Source organism: Chlamydotis macqueenii, chromosome 1 (genome assembly GCF_036417535.1).
Source record: "Chlamydotis macqueenii isolate bChlMac1 chromosome 1, bChlMac1.mat, whole genome shotgun sequence".
In the NCBI taxonomy this organism is placed as follows: domain Eukaryota; kingdom Metazoa; phylum Chordata; class Aves; order Otidiformes; family Otididae; genus Chlamydotis; species Chlamydotis macqueenii.
In genome coordinates this window covers 203,383,100-203,404,322 of record NC_141556.1, presented here as the reverse complement: position 1 = coordinate 203,404,322, position 21,223 = coordinate 203,383,100, and positions in this window count along the sequence as shown.

The window sequence follows — 21,223 nt, the reverse complement described above, 5'->3', positions numbered from 1 at the left end:
AGGCGTGAAGAAAACCTTGTGCTGCTGCTGCTGCTCTAGTACAGGAGACGGGAATAAAGTAATTACAATGAATATGTTGTACGTAGCTAAAGAAAATATATAATAAATACTTTTTACTTACATAGCATGAAGAGTTTCAGTTATTAATTCTGGCTTCTGAAGGACAGCTAAGAAGTTTTTCTTATGCACAATGCTGAAAGTTCTTATCTTGATTTCTCTGATATTTTCCAGTTGAGTCCCAGTTCTAGGGGAGTCTGCACCGTGGGGTCACGCTGTGTCCTCAGATTTTAGAAGAGGACTTCCAGTTAAGAGACACAAGTTTTCCAAACAGGCCAGTTTTCCTCAAAGCTACTGTCTAAATTTCTTAAAATGTTCCCTGCACGTTAAGCAAACTAATCTGTCACTTAAAAAATACATGGACTTGATTTTCATGTGTGGCCTTTCTACTGGGGTTGTGTAATCACCATGCCATGTGATGGCTATGGCATCTCCTCAGTACTGAATTTTCTCTTTTACTGGGGTAGGCCACTCCCCACCCCTATGATTTTAGATGACAAAGAAATTAATGTATTGGAAAGTTCAATTTATTTTAAGTGGCAGCCCTCCCTAGCCACTTCTGTTGCTAGGTGCTTTCACTGCTGACTGCTTGCTATGCTGCTTTCCAACCAATCTGTTGGTTGTCTGGCTATTGCTATGCTCACATTGCAGTTTATCTGAAGCTTGAGCTCTTCTAGGCTTCAGTGATATACAGGATTATAAGGACAATCTTCCACAAAATGGATCCTTTCCTGCTTGGGGTATTCTCCTTTCCCTAAGGTAAGCAATGGGAAGCTCGCAGCCTCCATTTCCCAGGGATTGTTTCCTGCAGCAGTGCAGCATTTGCAAACCCTCTGGCTCCCAGGCACACTCAGCATTAAGCTGGCTCATGCCCAAATAATAATGCTGGGATTTACTCCAACTAAAAAAAGTGAAAAAAAAAGAAAAGCTCTTTTTCATATTTTTTTTTTTAAAGAGGAACACACTCAAACTTACGGGGAGGTTAAGCCTGTCTGCAGCTGGTACAGCCACCAAGCTGGCTCTCGCTCTCTGACAGCAACAGCTTGTTACATCAGTAATGGCAAGTCACCTCTGAGTTTGACAGCAAAAATTTTAGCGAAGGGAACCCATGACAACGAGCTCTAATGCTTTTGAAATAAATTTTCAGCTGGCACAAAGAGTTTCAGCATTGCAGTCCCTTAGAAGGGACTGTTCTTTTTACCATTCACCAGCTTACGTCAGTAGGGACTCCCTGCCCCTTCACCGAACGCACTGCTCAGTCTATTGATGTCATGCATTAAATAGAGACATAAATTAAACCGATAATAACTGTTTTATCACCAGAAAGAGCTGCTAGGACTCACACCGAAGCCTCCAAGTAAGACTATGTCTGAAGCCTAGAAACTGAATACAGGGCCATCTTCCTTTCTTTCATTCTTCTGTTCTTTCTTTCATTCTTTTGTTCTTTCTTTCATTATTTTGTTCTTTCTTTCATTCTTTCTCTCTGTCTTTGTTGAACTCAACCTCCTACAGGGTACATGAAGAGAATATTACAGGAGGCTCATTATATTGCGTTTCTCTGTCTCATATTCCTCATCAATGGAAGACCATTTTCCTAGTTTTAGGAAGAATATCTGCAAAGGATAAGCCTGTCCAGAAGCCCTGGTAACTGCTGGCTGACTTTGACACCATTCTTGTCATTTTTGCTATCACTCTTTAGCCAGTAGCAACAGACAAATTGACTTTAATAGTTACAATTTTTTTTTTGAGAAAATATGTTAAGATTCTATTTCAATACATATTTTAAGGAATGATAATCTCAATTTAGAAGAAAAGTTTTTCCAAAAATTTAAAAAGTTTTCTAGAGCATAAAGGGAATTTTCAGACTAGTTATAAATGCCTTTTTTTTTGTGTGTGTTTCATACTTTTTTTAACAGTACAGCTTTTCTCAGAGACTGGAATTCATTTGTGCACAGAAGCCTTTTTAAGGAATTAAATGGGGTTTATGAGATCCTTAATCCTGATTCTGGCTCTTTGTGCAGGGTTGAATTTCATAGAAAGAGTGAATTTCAGACAAAAGAGACCAATGGAGTTAACATTTAATCTCTTCTTGAAACAGCGGGAGCTTTCTGATCTCATGAGATTCTGAAACCATTTTCCATATACAGAAGTTTTCTTTGTGTATCTTGTAGGCTGGATCACGATTACTAGATGACTTGCATGTTTATGGTGCCTGCAGTGCTTTGGGAGTTCTTGTTGTTTCTGCTATTTAAAAGTCCTAATAATTAATAAAATGTGTAATTTACTTTGCCATTTGCATGTGAGAGTTAAAATCTTTTACCTTCAGTGCCTGAAGTATACAGTCTAATAGCAGGTGAGTATAGGGCTGAATGTAGTTAAGATTCTTTATCACTATTTGAAGATGACCTGTATTTTGCTCCAATTCCACTCCAGTAAAACTCAGTTTATTTCATTTTCACTGCCGTAAGATTTAAGGAATACCCTGGTCTTTCACAGTCACACAGAGTATGAATGACATCCGTCTGTGTTGGCTTAGCAGACTGAGGAGTACATGGGACCGGATGTTTATCTGGTGCTGGTGTGAAATCGAGGCATTCCTGCCCGGTGCTGGAAAGGTTCTGTTTGAATGATGTGGGGGTTTAGACAGTGTTGGCCATAACTTGACCATATTGATGTGCTGAGTTTTGAGCAAGATCAATTTAAGGCATAACTTACTAGCTTCCAGAAGAACTGTGCAACAAAATCAGGATTTTTGTGCAATGAGAGGTATTTTATCCTACTTTCAGTGTTTTTCACCTTCATTTTGATATTTAACAATTTTTTTTAGCTTTCGGGTGGTTCCTTTTCTCTTTGTCACAAACCACATGTAATTGCTTGGCAGTAGTTCTCTAGCTGGAGTACAAACTTTGCCAGGAAGAATGTGATGAGTCATGATGTGTGACCAGAATAGCTCTGCTGTTAAAATTGCCAAGGGTAGAAGGAGTTCCACCCATAAAACTCTGCTTAGCTGCTCTGATGTATTTAACCTGGGACAGCAGAAACAAGGAATGCTTAGAATAAACTAGTGGCAAAAGCATTTATCTGCTTGTATAAACTACATCTTCACTAACTTTTTACCATTATAATATACCAGAATCGCTGTACTTGCAAAGTCTTTCAGCTCTAAACATTGCTCCCGTTTTTGGTCTGGCTTGACTAATCGGTATTAAAAGCCTTCTTTTGTGCATTTCCTTGCATTTTGTATCAGAAAAAAAAAATAAAGTAAGTATTTAAACTGTAATGATGAGGACACCTGACTGGTTAACCTAAGCTGCGTGTACTACAAAGAGAATACCAAAGTATATGCAAATAAACTGACATCCCTACAAATAATTTCTTATTGTACCCTTTATTTCATATTTGATCGAGGGAATGAAGATGAAATAATCCTGTAAAGAGCTGGCAATTTACATATTATAGCTGTAAAGGTTAGAATTCTATTAATGTAATTTGCATAATAGCAAAGTCAGAATAAAGGATTGTTTCATTCCAGGTCTAATGGTTCTTCTCCAAAATTTACTGCTTGAAAGGCAGTAAAGCACCCTTCATCTGATTGTTTGTATTCAAGTCCTTGGCACCTGAAGAGATACAGATATCAAGACAGTTGCAGAGAGATGATGAGTTTTGGGTTTTAACCTGCTGCCAGTGGATCCAACAACAAAAGTTAACTGGCTTCAACCCCACAGAATCGTACCCTGAAAGATCAAAACAGGAAAATGAGATGTGTGAAGACAGGCATAAGAGAAAAAGAGAAAGCAAGTTTGCCTGGGTATTCTTTGAAATCTTTATATAGCATTAAAAAAATATCATTTTAATTCTAGATTTGCACATTTGAACTGGATGAAAAAAAGCAGATCATATGGAGTTCTTTCATTGTTAAAGTAATTAAAATAGAAGATGGATTTTCATTTTTCAGAGTATTCAACTGTGAAATCCTGATTTTTTTTTTCTCACTACTGTGAAATTTGCACATCTCTTCTTGTTCACCATTCTCCCAGCCTCCCCTGATATCCCTGTGTATCTGCTGACCTCTCATTCAAGAACTGGCCTGTTGTACAGCAATGCTGTATTTAGGGGGCATATTTTTAACCTTTAAAATCTGGGAATCTTTCAGCATAGCTGGCAGTATATGGACAAAAGGCTAGTATTAATAATACGTGTTACATATCAAAAGTACCCAAAAGCATACTGGAGACACAAATGCTGGTATTCAGTAAGTAATCAAAGATTATGTTCCTAAGCACAAGTTATTTGTAAGTGCAATAACTTCTTATTTTCTTAACAAAATATGTTCATTCAGAGTCCTTAGTGTAGGTACAGTCTTTGCAGAGACCAGATAGAGCAGGGGGGTTTTTCCTCTCCCTGACCCTGCATTAAAAGTTTCCCGTCCCCTCTTCTATACGCTTGTTCCTTTCCTCCAGTAACAGCCTTTGCATTAGCACCAGCCCAGCTACATGATATTGAGGTTGGGATGTGGGCTCTGGTAAGCCAAAGGGAAAACCCAGAAGGAAGTGTGCTACAAAACTCTCCGGCCTTGAAATTCTACCTTGAAATTATCAAAACCACAAGGCCATTAGGTAGAGGCCAGTACAGGATCTCAGCTGCTGAGGTAATCCACTTCCTTTGAGATTATATAGATCAGAAATATCCTAGCCTCTACCACCTTTCCCCGCACTCACAAACAGTACTTGGTGCAGAATGCCAGTGTTTTCAGTAACGCACAATAGGCCTGAAAAAAAAAAAGCCACTTACTAAGTAAGCTATCACAGGCTGAACTGCCTGTGAACACTGCGAATTATGAAATAATGTAGTCATGTGAAAAGCCTCAAAGACCTGTCCCCTTAGAGGTCTGGGCTAGATTTTTATCTTAGATTTCTTAGGCTAATGTAGTTTCTAAGTTCCTTTCCCATGACTTTTCTATTTCTGATGTTATCTAAGCATATGTGGCATACTTTCCCATTCAGCTCTAGGGGTACATAGTTCATTAACTGGTGTCTTACATTTTAGTTGCACAACATGCTTAAGAATTGTCACGGCTACTTTTTAAGCACATGGGGATATTGTGGGAGGAAAAGAAAGTTCTTGGTGCGGAGTGTTGGGAAAGTTGCTTTTATTAGATATGTGTGTTTGCCAGGAGTTTAAAACTAGTGCTGACTGTAATTTTCATTTCTTGAAAGGCTTTTACATTCCCCCCGCCCCCTTTTATTTTTGTAATTGGGCTTGCTAAAAAAAAAAAAAAAATCTGATTATTACTTTTTGTAAATTCCCATAAAATATTTAAACAACTTTCTTCTGTCTGAAAAGAAATCTCCCTTTCTGTCCCATAAGTTGAAAAAACAGCTGTGGAACCATTTGTGAGCAAAACCGATCACAATGAAAAACTTCTTTAGGGTTTCTGTGATTGCTCATATGAAACACAAATTTCTTCCATGTGAATAGAATGATATCATGCAATGACATGGATTTTGCCTTCACATAAGGTGCCTACTTCAATACTGGGGCAAAACATATTTTGAGATTATGCTTTTCTTGCAGTATTCATTTTTGGCTCCATTAAGCTTAAGCATGTCACACTCAAAGTTGGTAAAATGGTGGTTAAATTACATGTTAAATTCCAAGCGTCATGTTTGCAAAGTGCTTAATCTTGTTTGTAAACAAGAAGAGCACAGAGCAGAACATTAGAACATAATGGAATGATTGCCCATGTGCTAGTACAACTCAAACCACAATAAGTTGATGTTAATTACTTGCAAGGGAGGCACGGAAGGGGTATTTTAGTTTCCACTCACCATTGCTGTTCTGAGTATTCATTACCTGTATTAGAGAAGCACCTCGCAGTTCATACACAGTCCTGCAGTGTTAGTTGATTATTGTGAAAAGATTGTCTCTGTTCCTTAGAGCGTACGATTTAAGGATGAAGTAAGAGAAAGAGGGTGGATAACGGAGACTGAAAGGAGCAGAGGGACACAGACAGTTATTTATGATTGCAGTGAAAAGCAGAGGTCACAGAACCACAGTTTTGTAAACACCGTGAATCAAATATCGGAGAACTTTGGAATTTGATTGTTGTTTTGACTGAAAACAACATTTCTATAGCCTTAAGTTATTAAATCACTCCCTTCTCCCTCTGACACTGCCACAGACAAGTAGGAAACATGGGCAGTTATCTCAGCATTTTAGCTGGGGAGCTAAAGGAAGTAAAAGGACTTCAGAGAAGCTCCTAAAAATTTAATACGTACAGGAGGCAACTACTGTGCTTGTAAAGATTTCATGCAAACTAATTTTGCTCCATATATGCATTCAGGCAAACTCAGGGTGACCACTTACTCCACTTGAACATGAATAAATGATTAGTGCTGATAATATTTCCTGCAGCTGGAGAGATTTACGCTCTAAACCGGCTCTATAGTTCCTGCCCTCCTTTAGACCCCTGGAGTATTTTGCCTAGTCACAATTGACAGCACTATTTTAGTCAGGGCTGTGTTTAAACAAACAGCAAAATTCTGCATAGGGCTCTCCTCTAGATCTGCAGTTGATCCTGTACCTAAATACAGTGTTAACGTTCATTTAGGTGGTGTTTGTGGTGGGACTGGCATCTGCTTTTGTTCCCGGTTCTTACTGCTGAGCAGGCAATGAAGGAAACTTTCTGAAGTGCAGGCTCCTGAATTCTGCCTGTGGCCACCCATCCTCCCCATCCTTGACGCTGTATAACCCCAGAGGCAGTGATTTCCAAGCCTGTTATTCTTCTCTGCTTTTCATCTCCCATCTTGTGGTATTTTGGGGCTTATGGCTTCAAGTTTGGGAGCAAAGATGATCATAAATTTGTTCAGATATGCTGAGACAACTATTTTCTAGCTGTGCTTCATAACAGAGTAGCTCACATTGCAAATACTTCCACCTCAGAGAAAATCTGTGAATTAGTTATGTAGGAAGAATAGAAATTTTCTTTCTTTCTATGGAGGCAAAAGGAATTCAACATATTACAAATATTGTTCCTTATGAACCCTCAGATATTTTTTTTCTTAACATGCTATTAATTCCAGAGATGTGAAGCCGAGGAATCCATTTTGAAACAACTGAACAGTCTTTCAAAAAACTCTATATCCAGTGTTTTTAACTGCTGAAAAATGAGGGGTTGAAGTCATTAGGCATGAAAAACACAAACAGGGACTCGATTTCCTACTGAAATCGCTGTGTATCTGGCCCTGAGTCCTACGTAGGTACTTTACTGTCATTAATTTCAGTGAAAATGATATGCTGTAGTGCTTCTGAGATTCTGAGCTTTGTTTCCTATTGGTCTTTCTGCCTGTTTTGGACTGAAAAGAAGGCTCTCTTCCAGTGTGAGAGCAAACAGAACTAAATTGCAGAAATCGTGGCATGGTAATCCACCCAGACTAAGCCAGTGGTAATGTGGGGAGTCTGCATGGTGAGGAGACCAGGGGAGCAGAAAGACCTTGGTGACCAGCGGTGATGGTGGTGGAAGAAGGAATGGTGGATATTTCACACTGGTACAGCATAGTAAGATTGTTGTGGGGTGCGGGTTTTCCAGCATGCTCTGGGTATTGCAGTCTCTGGGTTGCAGACTCTGGGCCCTAAACCAGGGTGCAAAAGGAAGCTGTAAAGGGGGAAACAGATCAAAAGTCCTGGAGAATGGTGAGGAAGAAAATAGTTGGTTCCCTTGCACATTTATCTATGATGAGGAGTGTGTGATCAAAGGTGGGGGCAGTGCTGCTTGATTCCAAAGCTGCAAAATAGAAAGGTCCTGTTGCCAGTAAACACCCAACCCATTCACTGGGGCCGAAGCTCCCGTGAACTTCCAACTTTGGGACCGTGTCCTTCTCCCCGGTGACAGTGGTTTGGAGGCACCTGGCAGGTCTTCACCTCGGCTGCTTCTGCTGTGTCAACAGAGAGAGAACAACTGACCCAGAACAAGCCCTTTTCATAACTGCTAACATAAAATATTTTTATCTTTCGCAATGTATGCAGTTTTATTGCTTTCTTGTTAGGATGTGGTTCCAGAGAAAGAATTTGAAGAGAGTTTTTAGCACGGGAAGTTATATTTTATAACAGCAATCTTTTAAAATAGGCATTTAAAGCAGGTTTTAAAAAGTGATTTTTGAGGAAAGGAGAAAGAACTGTTACTATGGGATAACTTAATGATAACCCTTCCCTATTAGTTGACAGGTGCTGATTTATCTGGTGCGCTTACTGTAGATTATGTAACGCTAATTATATTTTGGGACAGAGCTGGATTTCTGGATTTACCCAATATGGTCTCAGGAAATTGCTGTCTTGAAGGGTTTGCTCTTTTATTCTGATTTGATGAAAAAGCAGTGGTTAAGAAATGGAGTGGTTTGGGAACTATTTATTAAACTAGTTTATCAAAAAAGAAAGATTTTTTTTTTATACAAGACTTTTTGAGGAAAAGAGTTAGTTGAAATTACCCCCTAAATTTAAAAAGTTCTCAAAGCATTTTTCAAAACTGCCAAGATATTAATTTAACATTTTCAAAATTGAGAAATCCCTGTCTTATGTTTAAAAATAATTATTTTGGAAACTATAGGTTATTGCCAACATATTATTAAATTTATTTGAAATCACACATTCAAAATTATCCAGAAAGAATGGTTTGTACCTTGCAGCAGCCCAAGTCATTTTGATTAACCTTCCTGCTCAGATTTAAGGGGGTTTGTAACATTTTTTACATTTTGCCTATTCCTGACAGTTTGGAATAAGATTTATTTACAAAAAGTTTCAAAGCTTCTCTCATTAAGTTGGTCAATTCCCACTGGTCCTATTAAAATAAAACAACACTGAAAAGAAACCCACAAAAAAGTCTGACTGTCTATGAATCTACAGCCTTGGGAGATGGGTTAGAGAGGCAGAGGGAGATGGAGAAGGAGAGAGAAAATGGCCATATGTGTACTTATAATCTGATGCAATGTAAGATAAATTAATTTAAACTGCATGGTAGCTTTGCTTTGCAGCAGATCAAAGAAATGGAGAAGGGGCCTGAAAAACCAGAACTCTAGCTCACACAAGACTGTTGAATTCGCAGAATAATCTGGGGTTTTATTAGCCCGGTATCTAAAAATCCAGTTCTGCTTACGCTTTGTTCTGAAGGGACATGCTTGCTTTTGAATTGGGGCGATGTGCTGGGAGCTCCTGGTGTCAGGACTCTCACTTTATTTAATGGATCGATCCTTTCTGGTTCTGGTGCAGTGCTGAAACAAAATAATTGGAAAACAGACTCGGAGTCATCAAATGTGAAAGATACTTACTCAGAAAAGCCCGATAGGGTTGTCATTCTGAGTCCAGTCCAAAGCCTGTGAAGTGGATACCAAGACTAAGTGTGTAGCTCATGCTATGAGCCAAAACTGTGATAAATTAGTGTTTCCTTTTGGCTTCTCTTGGATTTTTTTTTTTCAGTACTCCCAAGTACCATGACTTCTAGTGATTATTTGGCCTTACTGCACAATATATCCTATTTCAATATTACCCTTCTTTTTAGGTGCTTGGGAGTGGATTTCCTGGCATGAATCATGTGTGCGCTCTGAGCTGTATTACATTGCAAAAATGCCTTTCTCTCTTTCGTGTTTATAGAGAACTGTGTGCACGTATTTTTACATTAAACCTTTAAGAGACTGTCATGGGCAACAGCCCCCCAGCCCAGCAAAGCAAAGCCCTGGAGTATCGCACAGATCTTGACTTCTCAAGCCAAAGGGAAACCTGTTTAAAAGCTTTCCTGAGCTCGAACCACCCTGGGAAAACTGCTGAGGGAGGGAGAGGGGAGAATGCAAGCCCAGGAGTAAAGGTGTGCTGGTCATTTTACAGCATGAGGTTTGCCCAGTAGATGGCACCTAAAGCCCACACACTGTACACTGCTCTCCGCCGAATTTTAATATCTCTCAATTTTCCTTGCTGAAGTGATTTTTAGTTAACGTATACCCTATGTTTTCATTAATACTGGCCAAATGAGGTTACTTTGACCTTGATTAATAAAATGTATAATCATTTTGGAAATACTTGGATTCGGAGACCTGCCAACTGCTTTCCCCCCTCCCCCCGCTTCTTCTTCTTCCCCCGGATTGCGCAGTAATCAATACAACAGAATCTAAATTGCAAATCACGCCAAATGTATTGCCTTGCACATCTCCCTCTTAGCCTCCCTTCCTGCCTCTCCCCGCATAATTTAATCCATCCTGGAAATGATTTGCAGCTGTCAGTCCGGGGATGAGGAAACAATAACCCAAACTTGCCCTTTCTTGTTGCTTTTCAAGGAGAATAAGTAATGCAAATGTGTAGAAAAGCACCGCAGCACGCGGCATTAATCACAGGCCTTCCAGGAGGCGTTCCCTTGCTCTGGCACAGCCCCAGGCCAGCCCGGCGACTTTCAGCCACCTCTTTTAAAAACATTTGGGAACCCGGCAGGAGGGAGGGGAGCCGAGGCGCAGTGGCTGGGCTCCCGGTGTAGCGCCGCGCTCTGCCAGCAGGGGGCGCTACTGCCCAGCCGACCCCGGCCACCGCCGCGCCGCGGTGAGCGGTAGCCCCGCAGCCCCGGGACCGGTAACCCCGCAGCCCCAGGCCGGCCATCCCGCAGCCCCGGGACCGGTAACCCCGCAGCCCCAGGCCGGCCATCCCGCAGCCCCGGGACCGGTAACCCCGCAGCCCCAGGCCGGCCATCCCGCAGCCCCGGGACCGGTAGCCCCGCAGCCCCAGGCCGGCCATCCCGCAGCCCCGGGACCGGTAGCCCCGCAGCCTTACTGCCCGCGTCCCGGGGCCGGGATGACCCCGTGCCCCAGCTGATCACAAACGGCCCGGGCAGATCTGAGAAAGAAATCTTGAACAGGACCCCGGGCAGGGTCCCTTCCGATGCTTCCCAGAGGAAAAAAACCTAACAAAACAACAGCTGGGTTAGTGGATCAGCTCATTTTTTTTCTTTTTCTTTCTTTTTTTTTTTTTTGTATAAAATGTTATTTTCTTTATTGTGTTTGGGCACAGCAATGACTGGCTCCTTCCCTTATGAAGTTTTCAATATTCTGTAATTTACTCTTAACAGGTGTTTAGTACAGAATTTCAATTATTCTGTAGGAAACGGACACATCTTGGGAGCAGGTTGACTGTACTCCTTTTTGCATGTTAAGCCTGTTGAGTTTTCTATAAAAAAAATCAAATATCCTCTTGGCTTAATGTTGAAATACGTACTTTAAAGGTGCGCCTAAACTGAAGATTTGCTATTACTGCTCCAGGAGATGTATTCTGCAGTACTTCTGTGGCTGTGTCATCTCTGTGTTTCTGTTTGCTGTATGTGTTTAATAATAATTAACTGATCTGGGAAGCACTTGAGTACACTTTTACTTCTAAGTATACAAGAAACCCTGCTGAAGTCAACAAATCCGTTCAAGCACTTTAGGTTAATCGTGTACGTCAACGCTTGACTGTGTCTTCAGTCACCACATTACAACGCTTGCAGAGGAACTGTGAAAAGTATTAGGATTAAATTCGCGTTAAGACAGCCCAGGCTGAGATCAGGCCCTGTGCCTCCGGAACAAGCTAACCCAGCGCGGGGTCTGCCTGGGCGCAGGGCCCTGGATTAGGGGATCCGCAGGCAAGATGGGTGCTGATCTCAGCAGTCTGGAGATTAATGGCACTGTCCTGCTGAAGGGGCTGTCACAGTGTGTTGTAAATCCGCCCTCATGTCGTATGTAGACACTAAAGAAGCTGCAAAATGCTTTAACGGAGCTTGGATGTACGCTAACGGCCAACTTTCAGTGTGGGATTCCCTGCTCACACACATTCCTCCCACAGCTTCAAATACCATCAGACTTTGTGTAAGCCTATCTGAGCCCACGTCAGCTGACATTGATTTAAAAGGATAAAGTCGACAGAAGTATTGACCTCTGCATGCGAAAGAGCTAAAAAGAACAGCAGGTAACTCGCAGTGTGAAACCAGCTCCTGAGGCATTCGCAGCCTTTGTGTTACCTAAACCTAACTGTATGCTGAGCCCACACAGGTGAATGACCAACACCCATGTGTATGTTGAATCATCAGTTCTGCAAAGCATTGCCCTGAATTACGGTGTTCATGTGCTCAAACGCTGATGAGATGTCAGTGATAGCCAAACTTGGGGGAAGGTGGAAAGGAAGGAAGTTGCAAATATTGATAAGCCAACGCAATATGCAGGGAATAACAATAAGTTTTACATACAGTATTACGCAGCATAGAATCATAGAATTTTTAAGATTGGAAGAGATCTTCAAGATCATCAAGTCCAACCGTCAACCTAACACCACCATGCCTACTAAACCGTGTCCTGAAGCGCCATGTCTACACATTCTTTGAACACCTCCAGGGATGGTGACTCCCCCACTTCCTTGGGCAGCCTGTTCCAGTGCCTGACCACTCTTTCAGTAAAGAAGTGTTTCCTAATATCCAACCTAAACCTCCCCTGCTGCAACATGAGGCCATTTCCTCTCATCCTAAATACACTGTGGAGGCAGTTGTCTGGGAAAGAGCAAGAAGAATTTGCTTCCCCGTGATTTGGAAGTGGACAGAACATGAAGATCCTCAACTAGAGAGCAGAAGCAGTGAGCCACAGTAGGAGCAAGTCCCTCTTTAGTAATTTGAAGGTGTTATTTGGACTTTAGCGGTGTCAGTAATAACAGTAATGTTTTCGTTACATAAGTAAGATAATGTCCATCTCCAAGTCAGCCCAGTCAAATGGCTAGTGTGTTGGTCTGTGAAATGAAGGCTAAATCAGAGTTAACTCATTACATTGGATGCTCTGAATTTATTCAGAGGCAGGCATCTGCTGTGCATCATTAAAGTTGTTTTGTTATTGGAATGCAATTTATTGCACATTGTTTTCTATCACATTAAAGTTAGCTTGTAAGGTAAGCCAGAAACAGATTTGAAATATTTTGCTTTTTAGATAAACACTCAACAAAAATGTTAAATAGCTTTAATGAAGATGTTTTTAGCAAAGTTATCAAGTACAGTCTTCTGATTCAAAGGGGTAGCTCAGAACTCACAGACCTCACCATCTTCTGCCTCTGTTTCTATTTTTGACCTAATATTTTGTTTAGAAAGTGCTATCAGATTATTTTCTCTTTTACACAGCTGAAAACCCAGGTCAGACTCCTAAGGGAGTTTCTTTCAGTGATGTGTGAAGTGACCAGAGCCTTTTTTTTTTTCCCTTAATTTCAGGGTAGTACAATATGTAAATTGGCTGGAATTCTCTGGAGTGTTTCTTTTGGGAGTTTACCGAAACCTGTGATGTCTCACACTTCTGATTCCCTCCTGTCTGCAACTGCATGTGCAGCGCAGTGCTGCAGCCTCCCTCCCACTCCCTGACCGGTGTTTTTTTAACCTGATTCCAAGCACCTACCCTGCAGGAATCCTTTTTTTTTCCTAAGCTGATCTGCCCGGGCTCCCTTTCTAGTTGACGGAAGCAAGAAAAAGGCATTTTTAGGGCATGAGTCACCTTACTGTAATGCACACAACTAAAGTCAGGTGGAATGCTTTTGATTTAACGGGAAATGCAAAATGTTCCAGGTTCAAGGCATTGAGAATCAGGGAAATCAGGATTTCAACATTCTAGTTTCCTCTGTTTCTGCAAAAGACATGCATTTAACTGCTGTTTCCTTATAGCTGTTGTGAAAACATAATTAATTAATAACCCTGAGGTGTTTGGATAGCAGGGTCATACTGGCTGGGTAAGTATGGGGAGATCTAGGCGGGAAAAGCATTCAGAATGAATCATGAGTCTGTGCATCAAAAATAAGGCTCATTAATCTTGGAATTAAAATTAAATTAATGTGCTCCGTGAATAGACTGTCTGGTTTTAACAATGTCATTGCTACTCTGAGTTCTTTCCTTGAGGACAGGTAGAAATCCAAGACAGCCCACCTTCCCAAGCTGTGGGTAATCAGGGAGAGAAAATGCTGCTGTGAGATTCCCGGATGCTCTATTGTGTACACGCTGCTGCCAAGGTGTTAGCAAGCCAGCATTCCCATGCTGTATTAGAAAAAAGATGTTTCCCTCACATCACTGAGGAATAAGATGAAGCAGTCTTTTGGGGAAGTAGGTGACTAAGTGTCATGACGTTTCTCATCTCTTTCCTGCCTTGCCCTCAAGTCTCCACAGCTTACGTTTTTCAGAGATAAGTGACTAAAGGTAAGTACCCAAAGCTGCAGGCAGAAAACATGGACAAATGACTGCATTTTTTTTAGGACTGCATAGTCACTAAAGCTGAGTTTCAATATTAAACCTGTAACTTGTTAATGTTTGGAACTTGTTATGAAAGCTGAAGGAAGGTTCTGTACAAGTACCAAGAATAATTATTCCATAAATGTAACTACTCTGCTGTCAGAAAAAGAATATTCTGAAAGGTCTGCAGCCTATTTATTTTTTTGAAGTACAGAAAGGCATCAGTAATCACAAAATGCCTCTAAAATCTCCTTGAAGTGTTATAAAGCCACAAAAACCCCAGCTCAGCTAAATCTGGAGAGGCTCTGCCAATAAAATATGCAAAGACTGACTTCCGGCAGATTCAGGTTTATTACAGCCCCAGCTAACTCATCCACTGAGGATCTCACTTTTTCTGGCCCACCTGGTAAAGCTGTTGTATGTGGACCACAAAATGTCCCAGATCACATCTCAGTTGTTCTTAATGTGCATTTTGGCCGGCGCAGGGGACTCTACTAATTGGCGAAGTATGTTCTAGTGTCTGGCCACCAGCTGCCAGACGCAGCATCGCACAGCGCTGCCTTAATGCTGTTTGTTACAATCAGTTAATTTGTCTGGATTATGAACTCTTCTGCCATCAGGAAGAGAAAAAGCACTTTAAGGCTATTTCAGTCCGTCTGCTCTGCCTTCCCCTGTCAAAAGTCTAATTTGCAATTAGGAATTTCAGCAGCGCTTTCATGTGCTCGGAAAGCAGCGGAGCAAAGCTTCTAGAGAGATTTATTTCCCATAGAAACAGAGGTATCAGCAATTCCCAAGAAGCCGCTCTTTACCAGAAGTTAGTAAATTGTTAGTATTGTTGTCGTTTATGGAGCAGTAAACGTGCGCAGAGCCGAGTTGTCTCGTCCGAGAGCAGCGCGGTAGCGGGTGCCTCACACGGCCGGTTCCCGAGCCCAGCGGCCAGGCGGGAGGTGGCTGCAGCGCCGGGGCAGCGGTGAAGAGCTCTCTGCTGGGAAGCCCCAAGCTCAGTGTAGTCCTCTCCTCTGTGAAGCCCTAATAACATGCTAGTTAGTGTGAAATAGGGGTGAAATGGGTCAAATCGTCCTTGCTTCCTATGGGACTCGCTGCCAGAGCTCTCCCTTTGCTCTTGCAGCTATGCCTTTGCTTTTTAAGTTACTATCCTTGTAGCTGAGCTTCCTAATTTATTAGACCCTAATTCAGGAAGATGCTGAATTACCTCCCAGAAAAGTGCTGATTTTCTGTAGTTTTCATCTATTTTGTCTGAAACCAGCAATACCTTTGAAATGATGGCCTTTGTTTATTAGTTCTGTTGTTATTACTATTGGTACAATGCAAACTCCTTCCAAATGAGTGATCTGTACTTCAGTTTATAATTAAATCCTGGGGCCATGCGTTCTAAGGGGTTTCAGTCCAATACCTAATCACTCATTGAAATAATCTGTAAATAAAGAAGACAGGGATACTGCATGAACACAGAAGGTAGGAATCGTATTCTCACAGGTGGGAATTGTATTCTCACAGGTAAAAGTCCTTGTAACTGCCCCTCTCTGCATTATTTGCCTGGAGCCCTTTTATAGTCAGTGGAGGGAAATGAACTATTTTAGGGTGCAATTCCTGCCAGCCTAAACAGATCAGATATTTCACGCCCTAAAAGTACCTATTTCACTCTATTTGACTATAATGGGAGCCCAGGATGACTAGATCAGATGTAGACATCTGCACTGTAAATATCTAAAATGAAGTAAAATTAATCTTATGGTGAATATGTTTTGGGGCAACAAGCCAGCATCTTTCTTCCCAGGTTACAGGGCAGCAGGCAGCTACAAAGAAGTCCAGTGTTAAGCCCAAAAACCTATTTATTGTAAAATTAAAGTATTGCCCCTGGTGTTATGCCATCCCTCCAGTGTCCCTCTGGGTCCTGGGACCGACAGCAGAGGGGCTGGAGGGGATGTCAGTGCCACCAGGATCCTCAGTTCTCCCCCAGAAGGAGTTTGATGGTTGGAGGTCCTTTCCTCCTCTGTTCTGGGGTCAGTTTGAGTTTATGTTTGACTATTTTCTTAATAACAGCCTGCGTTACATGGGTTTTATTTTCTTTAGTTCTCAGTTGCTCAGCTTTGTGGTCTCATTGTTGTATCTAAACTGATTTAGACAGTTGCATGCCTGCAGTGACCACTGACTGACCACTGGGATTTGTGTTTACAGTCTGGGACCTCCAGTACCATCCTGTGCTTGCATTCTTGCAAACCGTATTTTATTCTAGGATCACAGGTAATTTAATCTACATAGAAAATCTACTTGTTATCACTATAAACCAGGGCTAACCCAAAGCAAACCTGACTGCTGGACATTTCCTACCCCGGTTAAATAGAACAAGCTAACTATTAGCTGAGGTCAGGATAAGCCCAAACAAATCCTGACACTTTTTGCTGTCAGCTCAATAGAAAACATGTGGCCTTTTACTTGGAATGGCAAAAAAAAAAAAAAAAAAATCATATTTACTGGGCTACACCAAACACCACTTGGAAACTGTTTGGCTGTGTTTGCACAGTGCTGTACCTCATCTGTTCTGCTCCAGAAGTTGTATGGCTGTGTTGACACTGCTGTGTGAATGCAGCTACACCACTGCTGAGCTTGCGTACGTCCAGCTCAGCATGTGACAGAGAGAGCTTCCATCTGTCTCCATCCATCTGTACAGGCAGGCCCTGTCTCTCGTAAAAACACAAGTGAGTAAGCAGGCAAAGATTCTTGAAGTGTTTCTCATAGCAATAGCCTCGTGTTTAGGGAAGCCATCTGAGTCATTTCTAAATGCCTGAGTGTTTGGAAATGGCTGAACATCCCATGTCCTGGGCACTGGCCACCTTGAACGTGGTTTCAGTCAGGCATTGGGTAACTGAGGAGCCATAGATCACTAGTCCCTTAAAAAAACCTCAACTCAAACATTATTTGTGCTTCCAGTTATTCATTACCAAAAAGCAAGGAACCATTAAAAAAATTAGGTGCACGGCATGTTCTTTAGCAATTATAATTCCGAATGTCATGGCATAGGATTTTTTTAAATGCAATTTTAGAATTGCTGTGCTGACAAATTGGAATCTTTCTAATTGTTTAAATGACTCACCAGCACCAATCAGAACAGAATGTATACTCTATTAAGTTGATAATTACCATAGAGTTGAGTATTTCACAGCCCACTTAGTCTTCTGATAGAGTTCCCTGAATGATTTCCCCCTCACATTTCTTCCTGTCTAGCAGATTGTTTTAAGAAATGTTTTAACACCAGAGTGGGTGATAAAATATTTCTGGTAATTCTTTAAGGTGAATTATAAGCTTCTGGGAAGAAGGGTTGACTTTCGTTTAAAGGACAAAATATAGCCATGGAAAAGCAGCAGCCACATGGTGCAAACACAGAACACTGCAAGCTCATCCTGCCAATTCAAATGTAATGCTTTTTCCTTTTGAAGGGATCACTTTGTGCAACTGGACTCTATTCCACAGCAGAAACAGTCTCGTGTCATTCTCCTCTTATACTGGACTGGGTATTGACTTTCTTTTCCAGGTGGCAAGGAGCTGATGTAAGTACCATATAATTTTTTTCTAACATGACAGAAACACAGTTATGTGCTCTTGTCTGACCCAGATCAAATTTTTACTGTTCAGAAATGCACGTGTCAGGTATCAGTGAAGGTGGAACCAAGGGTGTGCTGTAAGGGCTTTTATTCCTGAGCAATGACATGCTGCCATCTGGCTCATCTCCAGACTGATCCGTGCTGGCAGACCCCATTTTGAAAAGTGAATAAACCTTATCAGGCACAGACATATTTCTGTTCATTGACCACAGTTACCTGCTTTACTCTCTCATTTGTGCTGTCCGAGATGTCTTTCACCCCAAGGAGACCTCCTTTCAGATGATATGTGAGGAACGGGGCTAACGTGCTGGCATCTTCCAGTGCCGATGCTGGTTCCATAACAAGCTTCATACTCTGAGATGGCTGCTAGTTTGAAAGCTTTATTGTCCTGATAAATGTTTCTAGCTCACGTTAAATGGGCTGTAAGCTTGATCCAGATGGCTTGCTGGATACAGTTTTGAGGTCAAATGCTGCTGACACTTGAGCCAGTAATATGCATGAGCTACAGCATCTGGTACCAAACCCATAATTCTCTTGTTAATCAAACCAGGTCTGTTAGTTGGTGGTGATTTTGCAGCATGATTTTCTCACTTGATATACACTAACCAAAAGAGAACTATGTGTGTGTAATGACTTGGGATAATTGATGCAGAGAAGACAAACTGTCAGAACATATTCCCCCTTCCTTCCTCCTTTCCCCTTGCACTCACAAAGGTACCTGTGTCGACAGCAAAGCTGAAGGAGGTTCCTGTAAATGGATGGTGCCATTTCTCGTTAATGCTGGGACAGACTTCCCAGAGATATATGCATTTTCAAATCAACTGGGAGATTTGTATTCAGACAGAATAATAAGACAACACACTTAAAAATAAAATAAAAGAGAATATAAAATTGGACCAGGAGACCCAATGTTGTTTGCTGTCAAACATAATTTGTTTTGATAGAAGGAGAGATGTCAAACAGAGCTTTGGTGAGGACAGCAGAAATATTGTCAGTCTAAGAGCAGAAATTCTTAGGAAGTTCACTTTGATTGTGGTCGCACCTTTCTTCCAATACTCTAACAAAAGAATGTATAGAGAGTAAGTGGTATCAGACAAAACAGTATTTGAATCAAATAGCAGGGAACTTTCACAAAGTCCAGTTCTTATTTGTAGTTTTATGGTTGCACAACTAGAAGCAATTTGTATAGTGCGTCCTTCCAGTCTGGGAGAAGCAGCTTTCCATGTGACTACTGAGTCTACTCAGAACAGTTCACATCTTAAATATTAAAAACTTACTAAATGGATTTAGTTGGGTGGTCAAATTTCTTGGGAAGATTAGACAGTGTTCAAGACTGGTCTTTTCTTTGGAAGTGCTGCAAAATCTTGCTCTTTCTTAAAAAGACCTTCTACCACAGCTGAAATCATAGAATCATAGAATGGTAAGGGTTGGAAGGGACCTTCAAAGGTCATCTAGTTCAACCCCCTGCAAGGAGCAGGGACATGCCCGACTAGATCAGGTTGCTCAGAGCCTCATCCAGCCTGGCCTTGAATGTTTCCAGGGATGGGGCATCCACCACCTCTCCGGGCAACCTGGGCCAGTGTTCTACAACCCTCGTTGTAAAAATTTTTTCCCTAACATCTAATATAAATCTACCTCCCTCTATTTTGAAACCGTTACCTCTAGTCCTGTCACAACAGGCCCTACTGAAGAGTTTCTCTCCATCTTTCTTGTAGGCCCCCTTGAGGTACTGGAAGACCGCTATCAGGTCTCCCCGGAGCCTCCTCTTCTCCAGGCTGAACAGCCCCAACTCTCTCAGCCTGTCCTCATGGGAAAGGTGCTCCAGCCCTCTTATAATCTTCATGGCCTTCCTCTGGACCCTCTCCAACTGGTCCATGTCTTTCTTATGTTGGGGGCTCCAGAACTGGACACAGTACTCCAGGTGGGGTCTCACCAGGGCAGAGTAGAGGGGGAGAATCACCTCCTTCGACCTCCTGGCCACACTTCCTTTGATGCAGCCCAGGATGCGGTTGGCCTTCTGGGCCGCAAGGGTGCATTGCCTGCTCATATTAAACTTATCCACCATCACTCCCAAGTCCCTCTCTTCAGGGCTGCTCTTGATCCATTCTCCGCCCAGCCTGTATTTGTGCCTGGGATTGCCATGACCCATGTGCAGGACCTTGCACTTGGCCTGGTTGAACTTCATGAGGTTGGCACGGGCCCACCTCTCCAGCCTGTCAAGCTCCTTCTGGATGGCATCCCTCCCCTCCAGCATGTTGATGGTACCACACAGCTTGGTGTCATCGGAGGGTGCACTCTATGCCACTGTCCATGTCGCTGACAAAGATGTTGAACAGGGCCAGGCCCAACACGGACCCCTGAGGAATGCCACTCGTAACCAGTTTCCACTTGGACATTGAACCGTTGACCACCACTCTCTCGCGGCCATCCAAACAATTCCTTATCCACTGAGTGGTCCGTCCATCAAACCCATGCCTCTCCAGTTTAGAGAGAAGCATGTCATGCGGGACAGTGTCAAATGCCTTGCACAAGTCCATGTACATGATGTACAGTTGCTTGTCCCTTGTCCACCGGTGCTGTCACCCTGTCATAGAAGGCCACCAAATTGTTCAGGCATGATTTGCCCTTGGTGAAGCCATGTTGACTGTCACCAACCACCTCCTTGCTCTCCATGTGCCTTAGCATGGTTTCTAGGAGAATCTGCTCTATGACCTTGCCAGGCACAGAGGTGAGGCTGACCGGCCCGTAGTTGCCCGGGTCCTCCTTGTTTCTCTTTTTAAAAATTGGGGTTATGTTCCCTCTCTTCAAGTGATCGGGGACCTCACCAGACTGCTACAACTTCTCAAATACAATGGCCAGTGGCTTGGAAACTTGCTTTTAACTTTTTTAACTGTTACTTTTAACTCTGCACTGTCCGTGTACTAGCTTCTCCAAGGGTCATCACCCTTCCAAATACTAAAAAAACCCAGCAAAGTAACCAGACAGCCAATATACTTGTGTCTCAGGCAAAAATAGACAGAAGTTCCGTAGAGATCATGGTGCTTTTGCTGTTTCTAATACTCTATGGAGGATGTTTCAAGTATTGCAGTATACAGTGATAAGATGCACAAAATTAATTCACTGGATATTTTTTAGTTGTATTTTTCCACTTTGTTTTAGAAATTCACAGTCTACTCAGGGACAAGAACAACAGACAAGGCAGTCAAGCAAATAATTTATTGGCAATTTTTTCGTAGTTAAGAAAACCTAACTAAGCTGATCCTCCACTATTTTTGGAATTTCTAGCATGACAAAT